General features: G+C 38.7%; 1 long non-coding RNA gene across 3 annotated transcripts in view; it reads right to left on the bottom strand.

Moving 5' to 3' along the window:
* LOC117998777 overlaps window positions 1-16,881 on the bottom strand; it is a 170,951-nt gene that overhangs the window by 152,408 nt on the left and 1,662 nt on the right. The window contains exons 2-3 of one of the 3 annotated variants that reach the window (XR_004676078.1): window positions 11,770-11,906; window positions 1,098-2,259 (exon numbers count right to left, since the gene is read on the bottom strand). This is a non-coding gene — a long non-coding RNA (uncharacterized LOC117998777). Of the gene's footprint in view, window positions 1-1,097; window positions 2,260-6,932; window positions 8,824-11,769; window positions 11,907-16,881 lie in introns of those variants that run through there. The other 2 variants (XR_004676079.1, XR_004676080.1) reach the window with 2 other exon arrangements.

Genomic DNA, 16,881 nt, shown 5'->3' with positions numbered 1-16,881 from the left:
AAGACTTATACACTGCAAACTATAAGACACTGGTGAAGAAATTGAAAAAGATGCAAATAAGTGGAAAGATATTCCATGCTCATGAACTGGAAGAATTAACATTGGGTTTTTGGTGAAGAATTAATATTGTTAAGATGTCCATACTACTCAAAGCAATCTACAGATTCAGTGCAGTCCTTATCAAAATTCCAATGGTATTTTTCACAGAAATAGAACAAACAACTATAAAATTTGCATGGAACCACAGAAGACTCTGAATAGCCAAAGCAATCTTGAGAAAAAAAAGAACAAAGCTGGAGGCATCACATCTCCTGACTTCAAATTATGTTACAAAGCAATAGTAATCAAAATAGTATGGTATTGGTATAAAAACAGACACATAGATCAATGGGAAAGAATAAAGCCCAGAAATAAGTCCATGCATATATGGTCAATTAATTTACAACAAAGGAGCCAAAAATATATAATGAAGAAAGGATAGTCTCTTCAATATATGGTGTTGAGAAAACTGGACAGCCATTTGCAAAAGAATAAAATCACTATCTTACACCATACACAAAAATTAACTCAAAATGGATCAACACTCAAACATAAGACCTGAAACCATGAAACTTCTAGAAGAAAACTTGGTAGTAAGCTCCTAGACATTGCTCTTGGCAATAATTTATTGGGTTTGACACCAAAAGCAAAGGCAACAAAAGCAAAAATAAGCAAGTGGGACTACATAAAACCAAAAAGTTTCTGTACAGCAAAGGAAACCACCAACAAAATGAAAAGGCAACCTATTGATTGGAAGAAAATGTTTACAAATCATATGTCTGATAAAGGGCTAATACTAAAAAGTATAAAGAATTCATACAACTCAGTAGAAAAACAATCAATTTTTTTATTTTTTGTTTTTTATTTTTTTAAAGACATATTTATATATCAGCATTATGATCAGACTATTACATTTAGCAATCAGCAGCATGGGTGCAAAAAAAAAACTATATTAAAACCCTTTGTTGGAACGCTTTACACCTTCCACAGAACAGAAACTACAGTAACCTGTTATACAATTAGTTACAAATACAGACCTTGAGTTTTTTGCCCATACACATGAGCGTTGTCTAAAACATGTCTTCTTTGTAGCAGCTCGGCCCTGCCGCCACCGTGCTTGAGTTCACAAATCTGTTGCAGCCTGTAGCTTCCCTGTCACTTGTCTGGCTCTCCTCTCCGGCTGAGCTTTGTTTCCTGGCAGCAGGGAAAATCCCCTATCACTGCCATAGCTGCTGCTGCTGCTGGAACCGCCGTAACCACCTTGGTTTCACGGTTTGGCAAGGTATTGGCCTCCGCCACCATAGGGGCCAGAGCTTCTGCCTCCAAAATTTCCTCCTCTCATGGGTCCAAAATTTGAAGACTGACTGTTGTAACTGCCAAAATAATGATATTCTGCCACCTCCAGAGTTGCTTCCAACATTACCAAATCTGTTCTAGCCGTCCCCACTGCCACCATATCCACCTCGACTGCCAACAAAGTCCCCTCGCCACTGAAGTTTCCTCCATGACCAAAGGTGTCATTCCCACCAAAACCACCTCCATGGCCACCACCAAAGTTTCCAGAACCACTTCGCCCTCTTTGGCTGGATGAAGCACTAGCCATCTCTTGCTTTGACAGGGCTCTCCTTACTTTATAGTTGTGGCCATTCATAGTGTGGGATTTCTGAATGACAGTTTGTCTGCAGAGTCATGGTCATCAAATGTTACAAAAGCAAAGCCTCTGTTGTTGCCACTGCATCTGCCAGTCATGATTTCAATCATTTCACTTGTCCCATACTGTTCAAAATAATCTTAGATGATGTTCTTCTGTGTCTTCTTTAACGCCACAGACAAAAATCTTTTTCACAGTTAAGTGGGCACCAGGCCTTTGAGAATCTTCTCTCGAGACAGCCCTCTTTGGTTCCACAACTCTTCCATCCACCTTGTGTGGCCTTGCATTTGTGGCTGCATCCACTCCTCCACAGTGGCATACATGACAAACTTTGGACCTGTCATGACCACACAGTCCATAAGTGTTCCCGTTGCTCATAAAGGCTCCTTGGATTCTCATCGGTTGTTTCAGAGCTCAAACCTCAAGGAAGAGCTTCCACAGCTGTTCAGGGTCTTTCGGAGACTCTGACTTAGACATGACAGTGGTGGGAGGGGAGACTTTAACGATGCTTACTTGGCACTGTCCATGGGCAGAAAGGCACAACCTGGTTTTTTAAATGGGCAGAGAATCTGAAAAGACATTTTTCCAAAAAAGACATACAGATGGCCAACAGGTACCTGGAAAGATGCTCGATATCCCTAATCATTAGGGAAATGCAAATCAAAACCACAATGAGATAATCACCTCACACCTGTTAGAATGGCTACTCTCAAAAAACAAGAACTAACAAGTGTTGGCAACGATGTGGGAAAAAAGGAACCCCTGGGCACTGTTAGTGGGAATATAAATTGGTACAGCCACTGTGGAAAAGAGTATAGAAGTTCTTCAAAAAAATTAATAGAACTACCATGTGATTCAGCAACCCCATGATGGATATTTATAAAAGAAAACAAAATCACTATCTCAAAAAGATATATGCACCCCCATATATTCAGTATAGCATTATTTACAATAGCCAAGACATGGAAACAACCTAAGTGTCCATCAGTGGATAAGAAAATGTGGTATACAGGGACACCTGGGTGGCTCAGTTGGTTAAGCATCTGTCTTCAGCTCAGGTCATGATCCCAAGGTTCTGGGATCAAGTCCCTGCATCGGTCTCCTTGCTCAGCGGGGAGCCTGCTTCTTGCTCTGCCTGCCGCTCCCCCTGCTTGTGCTCTCTCTCTCTCTCTCTCTCAAATAAATAAATAAAATCTTAAAAAAAAAAAAAAAAGAGGGCGCCTGGGTGGCTCAGTTGGTTAAGCGACTGCCTTCGGCTCAGGTCGTGATCTCGGGGTCCTGGGATCGAGCCCCGCATCGGGCTCCCTGCTCCACGGGAAGCCTGCTTCTCCCTCTCCCCCTCCCCCTGCTTGTGTTCCCTCTCTCGCTGTGTCTCTCTCTGTCAAATAAATAAATAAAATCTTTAAAAAAAAAAAAAAGAAAATGTGGTATACATATATAATGGAATACTATTCACCCACAAGAGGGAAATTTTGTCATTTGGAACAATGTGGTTGGAACTTGAGGGCATTATGATAAGTGAAATAAGTCATAAAGAAAAAGAAACATACCGTATGATTTCACTTATATGTGAAATCTAAAGAAACAAACATTTTACAAAAAGCCACTCATAGATATAGAGAACAACAGATCAGTGGTTGACAGAAGTGGGGGTGAGGGGGCAGGCGAAATGGGTGAAGGTGGTCAAAAGGTACAAACTTCCAGTTATAAGTAAGTCCTGTGATATAATGTACAGCATGGTGACCAGGGTTAACAATATTGTATACTGGAAAGTTGCTAAGACAGTGGATCTTAAAAGTTCTCACAAGAAAAAAATGTAACTATGTGTGGTGATGGATGTTAACTAAATTTATTGTAGTAATCACTTCACAATACATACATCTATTGAAACATTATGTTGTACACCTAAAACTAATACAACAGTACATGTCAATTATATCTCAATTTTAGAAAAGGATTTGCCGGGGTGCCTGGATGGATCAGTCAATAGACTGTGTGACTCTTGATCTCAGGGTTGTGAGTTTGAGCCCAATGTTGGGTGTAGAGATTACTTAAAAATAAAATCTTTGAAAAAATAAAAAAAATTAAAAGGGATTTGCCTTTTCTGGAAATGTCACATAAATGAGATCATGCAATATGTAGTCTTTTGCATCTGGATTCTTTTACAAGTGGGAAATGTTACTGAGGAACGTTGAAGCGTGTAACTAATCATATGTACCAGGTGCACGGACAGAGGCAACCATAGGTGGTACTGATAAAAATTATGAAGAACAGAATATGAAAGTAAGCCTGATAAATTATGAAAATCAGGACTTCAGAGTAAGCCTGATAAAGAATTGTGAAAAAGATGATGTCAGAGTAAGCTCAATGTACCTATAACACAAATTGAAAAATTGCTTCTATTAAAAGTAGGATGATGTATAACAACTGTAGCTTTTTAGCCACTTGTGAGTAACTTGTATGCATTCTGGTATTTTTTTCACTCAATAATAAAATTTTCTAATTGTATATTTATGAATTGGCATGTTCCTTGGGGTCTCAATTTCTCATTTCTCCTACATACACAGCATGTTTTTGAGGTTCATGTATGTTGTTGCATCTATCAGTGGTTTGGTCCTTTTTAACTGCTGAACAGTATTCTCTTGTATGGATACACAGTCTATTCTCATTATTCCTGGTACTTATGTTCTATAAAATTGCTTCAAACACTGAATTTAGTGAATACTGAATTACTGACTGTAGGGGAAATGCAAGGTTAGGTTCCTGCAACACGTCATTTTCATCAACTAATAATATATAAACTTGTTTTGTGTGTGTTTTTGTCTAATGACACCATATTTACTATTTAGTGTTGATTCATTAACATCGAACTCATGGCAAACAGCACTATAACTCATGCCTGAATGAAGCTTCTCTAACACATGTATTTTTTGCCACAAGGCACATCACAACCTTCTTGTGCTTAGGAATGCTAGCTAGCACTTCAGCCCTAGGCCTGGATACTTTTTTAAACAAAATCACCAACAAAAGCGCCAAAAAAAAAAAAAAAGTGAAAAACATGGCACTAAATAGACTGCAAAAGGACAACTGTGTACAGGAATAGAGCTGAAACAAGAAGGCAGAGTGTCGCCTTGTCTGACCTCAGCTGGGGACATATTTATTGGGTGACTCAATTTTTCTGCTGCCCTGCACATGTGCATATCCAAGAATGGCCAGGAAATTCCTATTGATTTTGAGGTTACAAATAAGTTTTAGCAAGTAGGCAAATCTGCACATGTGGAATCCATGAATAATGAGAATTGACTACTATATTTCATCTATTCACTAGCTGATGAACATTTTGATTATTTCTACACTTAGGCTATTGTGAGTAATTCTGTTAGGAACATTTGCATACAAGTCTTTGCAAAAATATTTGCTTTTATTTCTCTTGGGCAGATACCTACGAGTGGAATTACTTGTTTGTTTACCTTTTTAAGAAACCACCAAACTATTTTCCAAAGCGGCTGTACCATTTTATACCCCCACCAGCAATGTCTGAGGGTTCTAATTTCTCTATGGCTATAGTAAAATCACCATAGGTTATAGCCTATCTTTTGATAATAGCCATTTTCATGGATGTGAAGTGGTATCTCATTACAGTTTTGATTTACATTTCCCTAATGACTCATGATTTTGTACATCTTTTCAGGTATTTATTTAGTCATTCATATGTCTGTTGTAGGTGAAATGCTTATTAAAATATTTCTCTCACTGGGTTTTTTAATTGGGTTGTCTTTTTATTATTAAGGTCTTTCTATATTCTGGATACAAGTCCTTTATCAGATATATGATTTGCAAATATTTTCTCTGTGGTTTGTCTTTCTATTTCAATGGAGTGCAATTTCATGAAGTACAAAAATTTTCAATTTTGATTAAGTCTAGTTTATCAATTTTATCTTCTCTGGAAGTGATTTTGGTGTTGTGTCTAAGAGATTTTGGTGTTGTACTTTGTCTAACCCAAGATCATGAGGATTTTATGCTATGTTTTCTTCTCAAAGTTATATTCTTTATCTTTTGATGTCTAACGATTTTAGTAGAATATTGTGTTGGCCATTATTGAGCAAATTTTCCCTAAATTATTATGTATAAGTCAAAAAGACTTTTTCTCAGAAAAAAATATATTTTAAAATTTTGCTTATAAATATTTCTATGTTCCACTGTTTTGCTTTTCTTCTTAAGGGAGAATTAAGTATTTTGCCTATCTTCTATTATTTGCCATTTGCTCTAGTCTTTTTTATGTCTTTCTTTTATTCTGTTTCATCTTTTCTTTTCTCATTTCTAATCTCTATTAGAAAGAGCCCCTAACTGCTTGCAGTCATGCCTCATCTTGCTTGTGCTTCTTATAAGTTAGTCTTCATTTTTTGTAATGGTTTTGTTTTTCTCTTGTTTCTTCTTTGATACCTATCACTTAATGCTTCACCCCCTCCTATCATCTAGCTAGTACCTCCTATTATCTGACCATTTCTTTCCTGAGCTCATCTACTTCTGCCATGTATTTTCCCTTCTTAGATTTAACTAAAGCATGGAGTTTCTGAAAGTTCACACTGGGATATTGGGTAATCATTTTCTTTTGCTTTGGGTCAACATTTTTCTGTTAAGTTTCTTTGTCCCTCAGGGAAATTTTATTGCCCTATTTCATCATTTTCTTACAATATCATTATAAGAATGTTTTTTACAAAATTATATTAGATTTAAAGATTTATCAGTTATATATTCCTAAGGAGGTTAGAAGAGGGCAACTTCTAGGTTTTGCATTGCAAAATTGGTTTGTCACAGAAAACCTCCCTAATAAAGTGACATTAGAGCAGACTTGAAGGAAGTGAGGTGGAAGGCCAGAAATCCCAAGCATTCTGGGAGAGGGAATAGCAAGTATGAAGTCCCTGCGGAAGGAGAATACTTGATATGTTTGGAAAATAGCAAGGGCCAAGCTGGCTGGAGTAGAGTGTTTAAGGAGGCAAGAATAGAAGAAGAAATCAAGGTGCAAGATAGGGGGAAAGAGTACAACTTCCACAAGGCCTTTGTAGGAAGTGAAAGGATTTTGGCTTTTACTCTGAATAAGATGGGAAACCCCTGGAAGATTCTGAGCAAGAAGTTGACATAATCTAATTGAGATTGCAAAAGAATCACTCTGAATACTTTGTTGAGAGCTGACTATATGGGTGCAAGCATGAGAATAGGGAGCCTGGTTGGGAGACTACTGCAATAATTCAGGTGAGAAATGATGGAAATCTGGACCACAGTGGTAGCAATGGAAATGGTGAGAGATGATTAGATTCAGAATATATTTTGAAGGTACAGATAACAATTCCCCAAAGACTGGATGCAAGCTATGAACAAAAGTGAGTACTCAAGATGACTCCAAGGTTTTTGAACTGAGCAACTACAAGGATATAGTTGTCATCAACTAAGTTGGGAAAGACTGATGAAAGATGAGGTTTGAGGGGCAACAACAGGAATTAGAGTTTGGACATCAACTCTGAAATGCCTGTTATACATCTTAACTGGAGACTTCTAGTAGACAAATTGCTTATACATACAAGCCTGGAGTTCAGGGGAGAGGTCTAGACTAGAGATATTAATTTAGGAGTAATTGGCATATACATAATATTTAAAGTCATGATACAAGAACTAGAGGAGTAATTGAAGTTACTCAATCTAGGGGGTCACTTTTGATTAAGATATCTGAAGCCTGAGCCCTGGGACTCAATGTTTAGAAGTCAGGATGAGAAGGCACTAAAACATGAGATTCGTATAGAGCCTAAAACACCAGTGAAGACCTAGTAGAGAGCCCAAGAACCCACTCACAGAGCGGCCACCTCTCTTCCACATTGCCATGAGGTCATGTACAACACACAGCCTCTGGGGAAGGGGAATGGTGGGGAAGACCACCCTGATGGACTAAGCATTTATCCCTAAAGGGGCTAAATTGACTCTAAAAAGACTCTTTATTATGGAAAGAGACTGAGTTACCTTTAATAACTGGCAATTTGTGATTTTTCCTCTACCATCAAAGGGAATTGAAGCATCAAGGCAAGTTATAGGAATAGAGTGCTGTATGTTTTACACATTTGGGTACAGTATGAAAAATTTAGATTCTGCTATATTGATCAACAATTCAGTCAAAGACATCCATGTTTCTCAGCTCCCCTGAAGCTCTGACAGCCCCAGTGGATCCAATTTACTCTCAAGCCTCAATAGCTTGAAGGCAGAAGATATTGTGCCTTCAATTGTCTATCACAATACAAACAGCTACTATATACTGACACTTACTCTGTGTGTAAGCAGTTTAATACATTGTTCCTTGATCATCATCACAATCTTAGGAGATGAGGACAATCAGTCTACATTTTAGAGATCAGGGAAAAGAAGCCCAGACAAGTAACCTGACCAAAGCAGCAAAGTCATGATTAAAACCAAACTCTGGTTACAGCACCTGGACTTTGATTCACCATATCATATTGCTAGTCACATCACCTTGAAACTTAGGTTCATCTACTCAAGCCTCCAGGAATCTTGAAGGAAGGGGGGGCATAATTAAGGCAACCCACTAGAGACCAATTGAGCTAAGGGAGTTGGAGGTCACATCTTTCATAAGCGTAGAGGCACTGACAGATATATCTTGCTCAAATTTTGTCACTCCTATAATCCATCTTCCTAAGAAGCATTGGGCTGTGGGACTAGTGGTCTATTTTGGGACTATTAACTAGCACAGAGGTTCTGAAAAGCTAATTAATCTCTTGGCAAATAAATGATTAGACCCCATGTAAGGATGTGCCCTCAAAGCAAAGAAGGAAATTAGGTCAAGGAGTCAGCGATAACAAATTTTAGCTTGGCAGTTTTAGATCTAGGGAGAGATTAATGTTGGCTTTTTCACACTTTGGTGAAGGATTTGTGGTTATTTCCCTCAAATTCTATGTGAGTATATATGACAGATTTCAAAAGTTGCTCTAAAATAGGGTTTCCTCTCCTGGAACTCATTTGCCTTCGCAAATTGTTGTTTGATATTAGTATTTCATGTTAGGAGAAATCCATCTTCCCTGGTTACAGAGGACTTGATTTAAGATACTAGATATCCTCAGGTTTTTCTTCACCTGTAAAAGAGAGACCATACCCTTTATAATGCATACAGTATTGCCTAAATCATAGATGGGAAGTTGTTCCCAAACACAGGCCAAACTGAGAGGCTCTCTTACTGCAGTTCACAAAAATCCCAGACAATCATACTGTGTTCTGGGGTCATGGAAAATGTTAACTCAGTAAGTCTGTCATCTAAGGGTAAACATATAGGTTCTTTCAATCTGACTATTGCAGATGACAATAAAGACCCTATGGTTCAACTTCGGGCTGCTCTACTGTGTATTTTTTTAAAGCTCTACCTTGCCCATCTTCACCAATTGCCATTTAACTCTTTATCATTGAAAAGGCTTCTGCCAGGTGAACTCTGCTACCACATTGGGTGCTTTGCCCCAAGGTGAAGTTTTTATTACTAGTTCCCTTCATGGGTCTAATATCTATACTGGATGTGGGTAGAAAATAGTAATCATTCCACTCTGCCTATTTATAAGTATCCAGCTCAAGTCCTTACAAAAGTAGGCACTTAATATTTATTAAAAGATAACTACCTCCCACCTCCATATCCTAAAAGCTCCCTGCAGGCCACATCCCTATCTTTCTTTTCTGTATTCATTCAGTCCTCATTGTCAGACCACCCATTTTGACATTTATTTGTATTATTCTTCAATGATTTATAAATGCTTAAAATGCCCATGTCTTGCCTTAAGAGTGAACTACCTAGGGATAAGATTTATATCACCTATCTTCTAATGCTAAACACATGGATGGTATGTAAGAAATGCCCAATGTTTTGGTTAGATTCTGCTGGCTACAAGAAACAAAGGCTACAGAAGTTCCCTCAACTAATGAGAGAAACTATTCAAAGAGAAACCAAAGCCAAACAGCCCATAGGAAGAGCAGGGCCCGCAGCAGAATCAGGCTATAGGATACTTAGCATTCTACTACTCTAGAAAGTAGAACCAGGGGTAGAAACCAGATTCAAACTGGGGTACCCAGGTTGTTTTCCCTAGGCATATAGACTTGAGTCCCAATAATTCTAGTAGGGAAGCTGGTTTGAAGCTAATCTGATAATAAAAGTTATCTTTCCATATCTATGAGCAGCTTCCTCAATCATAGAGAGTCTACCAGTTCATGGTTATAGACCTTCATGAGGTCTGGTTACACTTACTGTCCTTGCCTTCCATAACATGTCTACACAATCATCTTCCCAATTCCACCTCCTTTTTTTCTGACTCTAGCTCAAATGAGTTTCTCTTTCTCATAACAAAATGATCCCTTTCTAGAAACCAATTTCCTACAATAAAATGGTTCCTCACTAAGATCACAATAGTCTATGAAAGTATCCACATTATTTCAACCCTACAATAAATTTTATTAAAATTGTTTTCTGGGGCGATTGGGTGGCTCAGTCTGACTCTTGGTTTCAGCTCTGGGTCCTAGATCCAGCCCCGCATTGGGCTTTCTTTCTCCCTCTCCCTCCCCCTTCCCCCCTTCCTCTTGGTTCTCACGCTCTCTCTCTCTAAAATAAATAAATGAAATCTTTTTTTTTTTAAAGATTTTATTTATTTATTTGACAGAGAGAGACACAGCGAGAGAGGGAACACAAGCAGGGGGAGTGGGAGAGGGAGAAGCAGGCTCCCCGCAGAGCAGGGAGTCTGCTTCTCCCTCTGACCCTCCCCCCTCTCATGTTCTCTCTCTTATTCTCTCTCTCTCAAATAAATAAATAAAATCTTTAAAAAAATAAATAAAAATAAAAATAAAAATTGGTTATTTTCTTTTCAATAATTGAATTCCTTCCTTTTTGGAACTATTGGGAGGAGAAAATACTACCTTCAGTGTACACATTATAGCCTGTGCTGTCTCTTCTGACCACGGAGGGGTTAGTCTCCTATCTTTTTGTAGTTCCCTCAACTAATGCAAAAATGCAGACTACACTGGGCTTGAGAAAATTCTAAGTCACAGGGAGAGATGAGCCAGACAAACCTTCAGTGGCTGAAAGAAGAAAAGAAGATTCATTGACAGAAGAAATAAAAGAGAATCTTTAAGCAATTATAGACTCTCTGTCCCAGCTCTGGGTTAGGAAACTTGGACAGAATTGTAAAACTGGAAAAAGAACTGACAAATGCTAAAGAGGAACTTGAATTCAGGGCTAAAAATTGGGGGTATGTCAGATGTAGATTTTTCTTTAAAATTCACCATAGCTGAGGGGCGCCTGGGTGGCTCAGTCGGTTGGGCGACTGCCTTCAGCTCAGGTCATGATCCTGGAGTCCCGGGATCGAGTCCCACATTGGGCTCCCTGCTCAGCAGGGAGTCTGCTTCTCCCTCTGACCCTCCTCCCTCTCATGCTCTCTGTCTCTCATTCTCTCTCTCTGAAATAAATAAATAAAATCTTAAAAAAATAATAAAATAAATAAAAAAATAAAATTCACTATAGCTGAGCAGAAAGAAGAGATGCCAGGGAAATCTGATGATATGGAGTCCCTAACTAGGAATACACAGTTAAAGATGACTTTATGAAAGATATGAAAGTACAACAGGTTGATCCCAAAGACACTAGATATGAAATGCTTGATTGCAAAATTTTTCTCCTTCAGGAAAAAATTTCTTGAATCCCTGTCGAGAAACTTCAGGAAAGGGCGCCTGGGTGGCTCAGTTGGTTAAGCGACTGCCTTCGGCTCAGGTCATGATCCTGGAGTCCCGGGATCGAGTCCCACATCAGGCTCCCTGCTCGGCAGGGAGTCTGCTTCTCCCTCTCCCGCTCCCCCTTCTTGTGCTCTCTCTCTCTCTCACTCTCTCTCTCAAATAAATAAATAAAATCTTTAAAAAAAAAAAAAAGAAACTTCAGGAAAACAAAGACAACAGTAGCTACTGATGTTGGAAGAGTTGGTAAATAAACCAACGTGGCACATTGAGACACTTTAAGCAGACAGCTCTATGGCAGTCTGATGAAGTTTCATACTCACCCAGGGAACTATGAGTGAGGCTGAATTCTGCAAGTGAAACTGGAAGGTTTCCAGGTATTATGCAGTCTTCTTTAACTGCTTCTTAGAAGGCGCCTGGAGCACTTAAAGCAGAATGAAGACCCTGGCCACCACTGCCACTGAAGAAGAGGGAAACAAGAAAGTCCATCAAAACGAGGCCTTCTGAGCACTAGTGGGTGATGTCCAGAATGGGCCATTAGCATGGACTGTGAAATTAATCTCAAATTAATCCACCTGTATCTTTGCTTGATCTCTACATAACATGATAGAGGTTATTATAAAAGTATTAGCCCCTGTTAAATCATTCTTAAACTAGATATTTACTCAAGAGAAATGAAAGCATGTTCACACAAAAACCTGGACCCACATTTTATAATAGCCCAAAACTGGAAATAATCTAAGTGCCTTTTAATTGGTGAATGGATAAGCAAATATTTTCGTCTTCATTCCCTTTTCCTAGGTCTAAAGGAGAGCAGCCATATATGCTCCTAAAGGGCAGCACTTCATAGCATGCTCACTGCACGAGCATCCCATCAGTAACACAACCCGAGTTCAAAGATGCTCAATTTGCTTCTATGTTTTTACCCACTTTTGCCTACTTTGCCTACTTGACCACTGTTGGCTACTGGTAGGCTCTCAAAGGCCTTTACCTCTACAGGACAGCATTAGGAAACTCATTTGTGCAATAAACATGTTCCTGCAAAGCTGTAAATCAGAGTTTTTGAAATCCAAATATATTTTCCCACAGTTCCTTAGTTTCAGAGATGTTTTATCTTAATTTGTGATTAATAATCAGTTGGCAGTGACTTTCAACTCCAGTTTTAAGTTACTCCACTATAAACCAAGTAGTTCCTCATTTGTACAAAAACATTTTTTTAAGATTTATTTATTTATTTAAGAGAGGGAGTGAGAGAACTTGAGCACAAGCATGGGGGAGGGGCAGAGGGAGAGGAAGAAAACAGACTCCCCAATGATTGGGGAGCCTGACTCAGTGCTTGATCCCAGGACCCTGAGATCATGTCCTGAGCCAAAATCAAGTCAGATATTTAACTGACTGAGCCACTCAGGCACCCCTGTACAAAAACATTTCAATGTACTATGAACTTACTCTACAAAAAAGAAAGGACAAGTTCTTTCATAATGTGGATTATGCACTAATAATTTATCTTTTTAAGATTTAGAATTTAATTATCAGGTGGGCTACTGTTCTTGTCTTTATATTCATAGTGCCCAGTGGCCATACCTCATATCTCAACTTTTTTTCCATTTCAACATTTTTCTAAAATCAGGCTTATTGAGATATAATTGACATGCAATAAAATTGCTCCTAAAATTTCTTCACAACTCTATGAGTTTTATTTTTTTAAAGATTTTATTTATTTATTTGACAGAGAGAGAGAGCACAAGCAGGGGGAGTGGCAGGCAGAGGAAGAAGGAGAAGCAGGCTCCCTGCTGAAGAGAGAGCCTGACGTAGGGACGTGGGGCTCAATCTCAGGGCCCTGGGATCATGACCTGAGCCGAAGGCAGATGCTTAACCAACTGAGCCACCCACGTGCCCCAAAATTATGAGTTTTGAAAGATGCAATGTGTAACCCACATCACACTCAAGATACAGAACAGTTCTATCATCCCAAAAAGTCCCTCAAGCCCCTTTGTAGTCAACACTTCCCGACTCCCATGCTACCACTAATCTGTTTTCTTTCCCTACAGTTTTGGCTTTTACAGAAACATCAGTATATAGATATTTGAATTTACATCTTTCACTTAGAAGAATACATTTGAGATTAATTTATGTTGTATCAGTAGTTTGTTCCTTTCATTGATGAGTATTTTCCATTGTATATACAAACCACTATTTGCTTATCCATTCACCAATTAAAAGGCACTTAGATTGTTTCCAGTCTTTGACTATTATAAAATGTGTGTCCAAAAAAAAAAAAGTGTGTCCAGGTTTTTGTGTAAACATGTTTTCATTTCTCTTGAGTAAATACCTAGGAATGGTATTGCTGGATCATATGGTAAGCTTATGTTTAACTTTATAAGAAACTGCCAAACTGTTTACTCAAATGTCTCTCTACTATTCTGCAGCCCCACCCACAATGTCTGGGAGTTCTAGTTGCTCCACATCCTTAACAGCACTTGGAATTATTTTTATTTTGACCAAGGAGTAATATTTCATTGTGGTTTTGATTTGCATTTCCCTAGTGACTAATGATGATATAATTTCTTTTGCCATCCATATATCTCCTATGGTGATCATTCAACTACCCCAATTTTTAAAAAAGATTTTGAGAGAGAGAGAGAGAGCACAAGTGGGTGGGGGAGGAGCAGAGAGAGAGAGGGACAAGCAGACTCCCTGCTCAGTGGGGAGCCCGATGTAGGGCTTGATCCCAGGACCTTGAGATCATGACCTAAGCTGAAGTGAGATGCTTAACTGAGCCACCCAGGCACCCCAACTAACCCAATGTTTTTAAAACTGGTTTCCTTGTCTTTTTATTGAGTTGTAGGAGTTCTTGATACAGTCATTTATCAGATATGTTTTGCAAATATTTTCTCTCAGTCTGTTGTCTTTTCATTTTCTAAACACTATCATCCAAAGAGCAGACATTTTTATAAATTAATTTTTTAATGGAACTTTGGGTGTTGTAAGAAATTTTTTGCCTAACCCAGGATCACAAAGATTTTGTCCTATGTTTTCTTCTGAAAGTGTTATAATTTTAGATTTATGATCCATTTTGAGTTATTTTGTTTGTGGGGCAAGGCATGGGTTGACAGGTTGTTCTCTTTTTTCTTGCAAAATAATGTTCAACTATTCCAACATTTTCTTTTCTTTTCACTATCTTTTGGTAAGACTCCATTTATCAGACACTCCATACAGAATCTACAAAAATGAAGGACATCCTTTAGCTTTGGTGTGACAATCTTATGACTAGAGATGGGAGGACAGTTCCCACTTTCTTTGGCAAGAAATGTGTAAGTAGTGTGCTTTCTGCTCCATAGATATGCATTCTATAGGACAGTCCAGAAAGAACTGTCAGTGCTCTCTAGCCAGGGATCACCAGGAACACACCAGTGGTTTGACAAGGGTGCTTATTACTCAATTTCAATGAGGGAAAGCACACACTATGGGCATCAGTGAGGCATCTCAGTAAGAGGAAGGACTTATATTAAGTTTTAGATTTGTGTCAGGTGATTTAGGGAAATGTGCTTTAAATTGGATGCTGTCAGGAAGCAGGGGTAAGTCTACGATTGAGTATCTTAATAAATCTTAATAAATCTTTTGGAGAAAGAGGGAAGACTAGCATGACACTAAAGCTGTAATTGGTAAAGAAGTAACAGTCACTTATTTGATATTTTCAGTTTGTGTATTCCATTTGGTGGCTTGGATATGTTTCATGTTTTCGCCTATGTTCAGACATGGTTATGGGGTAGTCTTATTTTTGTCCTGATCCATCATGATCATGTAGTGGCCTTTTCTGATGTTGATGTTCTCTGAAACCGTTTATGTTCCACAGGAGACATCAAGGCCTAGCTATGCCAGGCCAGCTCCTAGCAACACCAAGACCTGGCTGATAGCACCAGGTCAGCCTCTGGATGTCAGGGACTGCTTTTTTCTCTCAGAATATAGTGGTTGAGAACTTAGCCGTAGAGTGAGAAAACAAAACGTGTTTGATTCCAGGATCTGCTCTTTACTGGCTGTGGACCCTTGGATAAATTATCTAACTTCTATCTGCCTCAGTTTTGTCATATGAATATGGGATAACAGTACTTGCTCATTGAACTATTGGGAGGAATGAGATTTGTGCTAAAAACTTGTGTCAAGGGGCACCTGGGTGGCTCAGTCAGTTAAGCGTCTGCCTTCGGCTCAGGTCATGATCCCAGGGTCCTGGGATAGAGTCCCGTGTTGGGCTCCTTGCTCAGTGGAGAGTCTGCTTCTCCCTCTGCCTGCTGCTCCCCCTGCTTGTGCTCTCTCTTGCTCTCTCTCTGACAAATAAATAAATAAAATCTTAAAAAAAAAAAACCAAAAAAACGTGTCAAATAAACCTTAGTTCTATCACAGAAAAGGTTAAGAAAGCTATTGGGGCAGAGAAAGGAAAACCAAGAATAGTCCAGGTAATTGTGCCAGGAAAGTCAAAGAACAGTAAGAAAGTGAGAACAGAAAAGCAAAATAATTTACATTGGGTGATAATCTATATAAAGCTGTTAACTGTCCAGCTCATTTCAAAATGCCAGGATAATGCAATACATTCATAAAAACATGATGGAACACAGGAAAACATGTGGACTTCATACCAAGTGATTTGACATTTAAATGAATTCACATAGAAACACTGAGAAGAGTGGTCAACAACTCAACAATGAAAACTATTATTGTGCCTATGCTAGGAGGTAGATTCACGTGACGGATAGAAAGTTGGATTGGGATCCCTTTCAACTTCAATGCCTATAAATAATTTATTTCTTGCTTTCATGCTTTTGGTGTACAGCTTGCTTCTTTCTGGCCCTTACTTTTTGAATGCCCCATCTTGTTAAGCATGCAATATCACATCTAATTTCTAGCTTTTCAATAATGCAGAAGGCTCTCTGTGTGTAACCAACTACAGGAAAATAGCGATTTAAGAGACTGGATAATTGATAAAGGCTGCATTAAGAATTTGTTCCATTAAAAGAAAATTATTGCCTGAAGGCTCCATGGACCCATCATTTTAAGACATTATACAATCTTTCAAAATAACATCTAGAAATGGTTTCATTTTAATAATCTGAGAATGAGATTTCACAGAACAGGAATCAAGACCTGCGTGGATTCAGTCTATAAAATGAAAAGGGCCTGACTTCCTTGAGGCTCCTTCTGTCACACCAAGGTACCCCAAATCAAGCCAGCATTCTTCTGTAGAAGCTATTTCATCATGATCATAGTATTTTCATTTTGGATCTAAGGGCAGGTGGGCACGGAGTGATGCTATTCACTTTTACAAGTTTGAAAACTGAGGTAATAAGAAATGTGTCAGCCTTACCAGAAATACATGCCTATCTATACTGGCAGTTTTATAAGGTTCTGGTGAACTCACAACCTCCCAAAGAGCTTCCCTC

This window comes from Mirounga leonina, unplaced genomic scaffold, assembly GCF_011800145.1.
Source record: "Mirounga leonina isolate KUSES-001 unplaced genomic scaffold, KU_Mleo_1.0 Mir_418, whole genome shotgun sequence".
In the NCBI taxonomy this organism is placed as follows: domain Eukaryota; kingdom Metazoa; phylum Chordata; class Mammalia; order Carnivora; family Phocidae; genus Mirounga; species Mirounga leonina.
The sequence above is the reverse complement of the archived record's forward strand: the minus strand, read 5'-3'. Positions and strand labels throughout refer to the sequence as shown.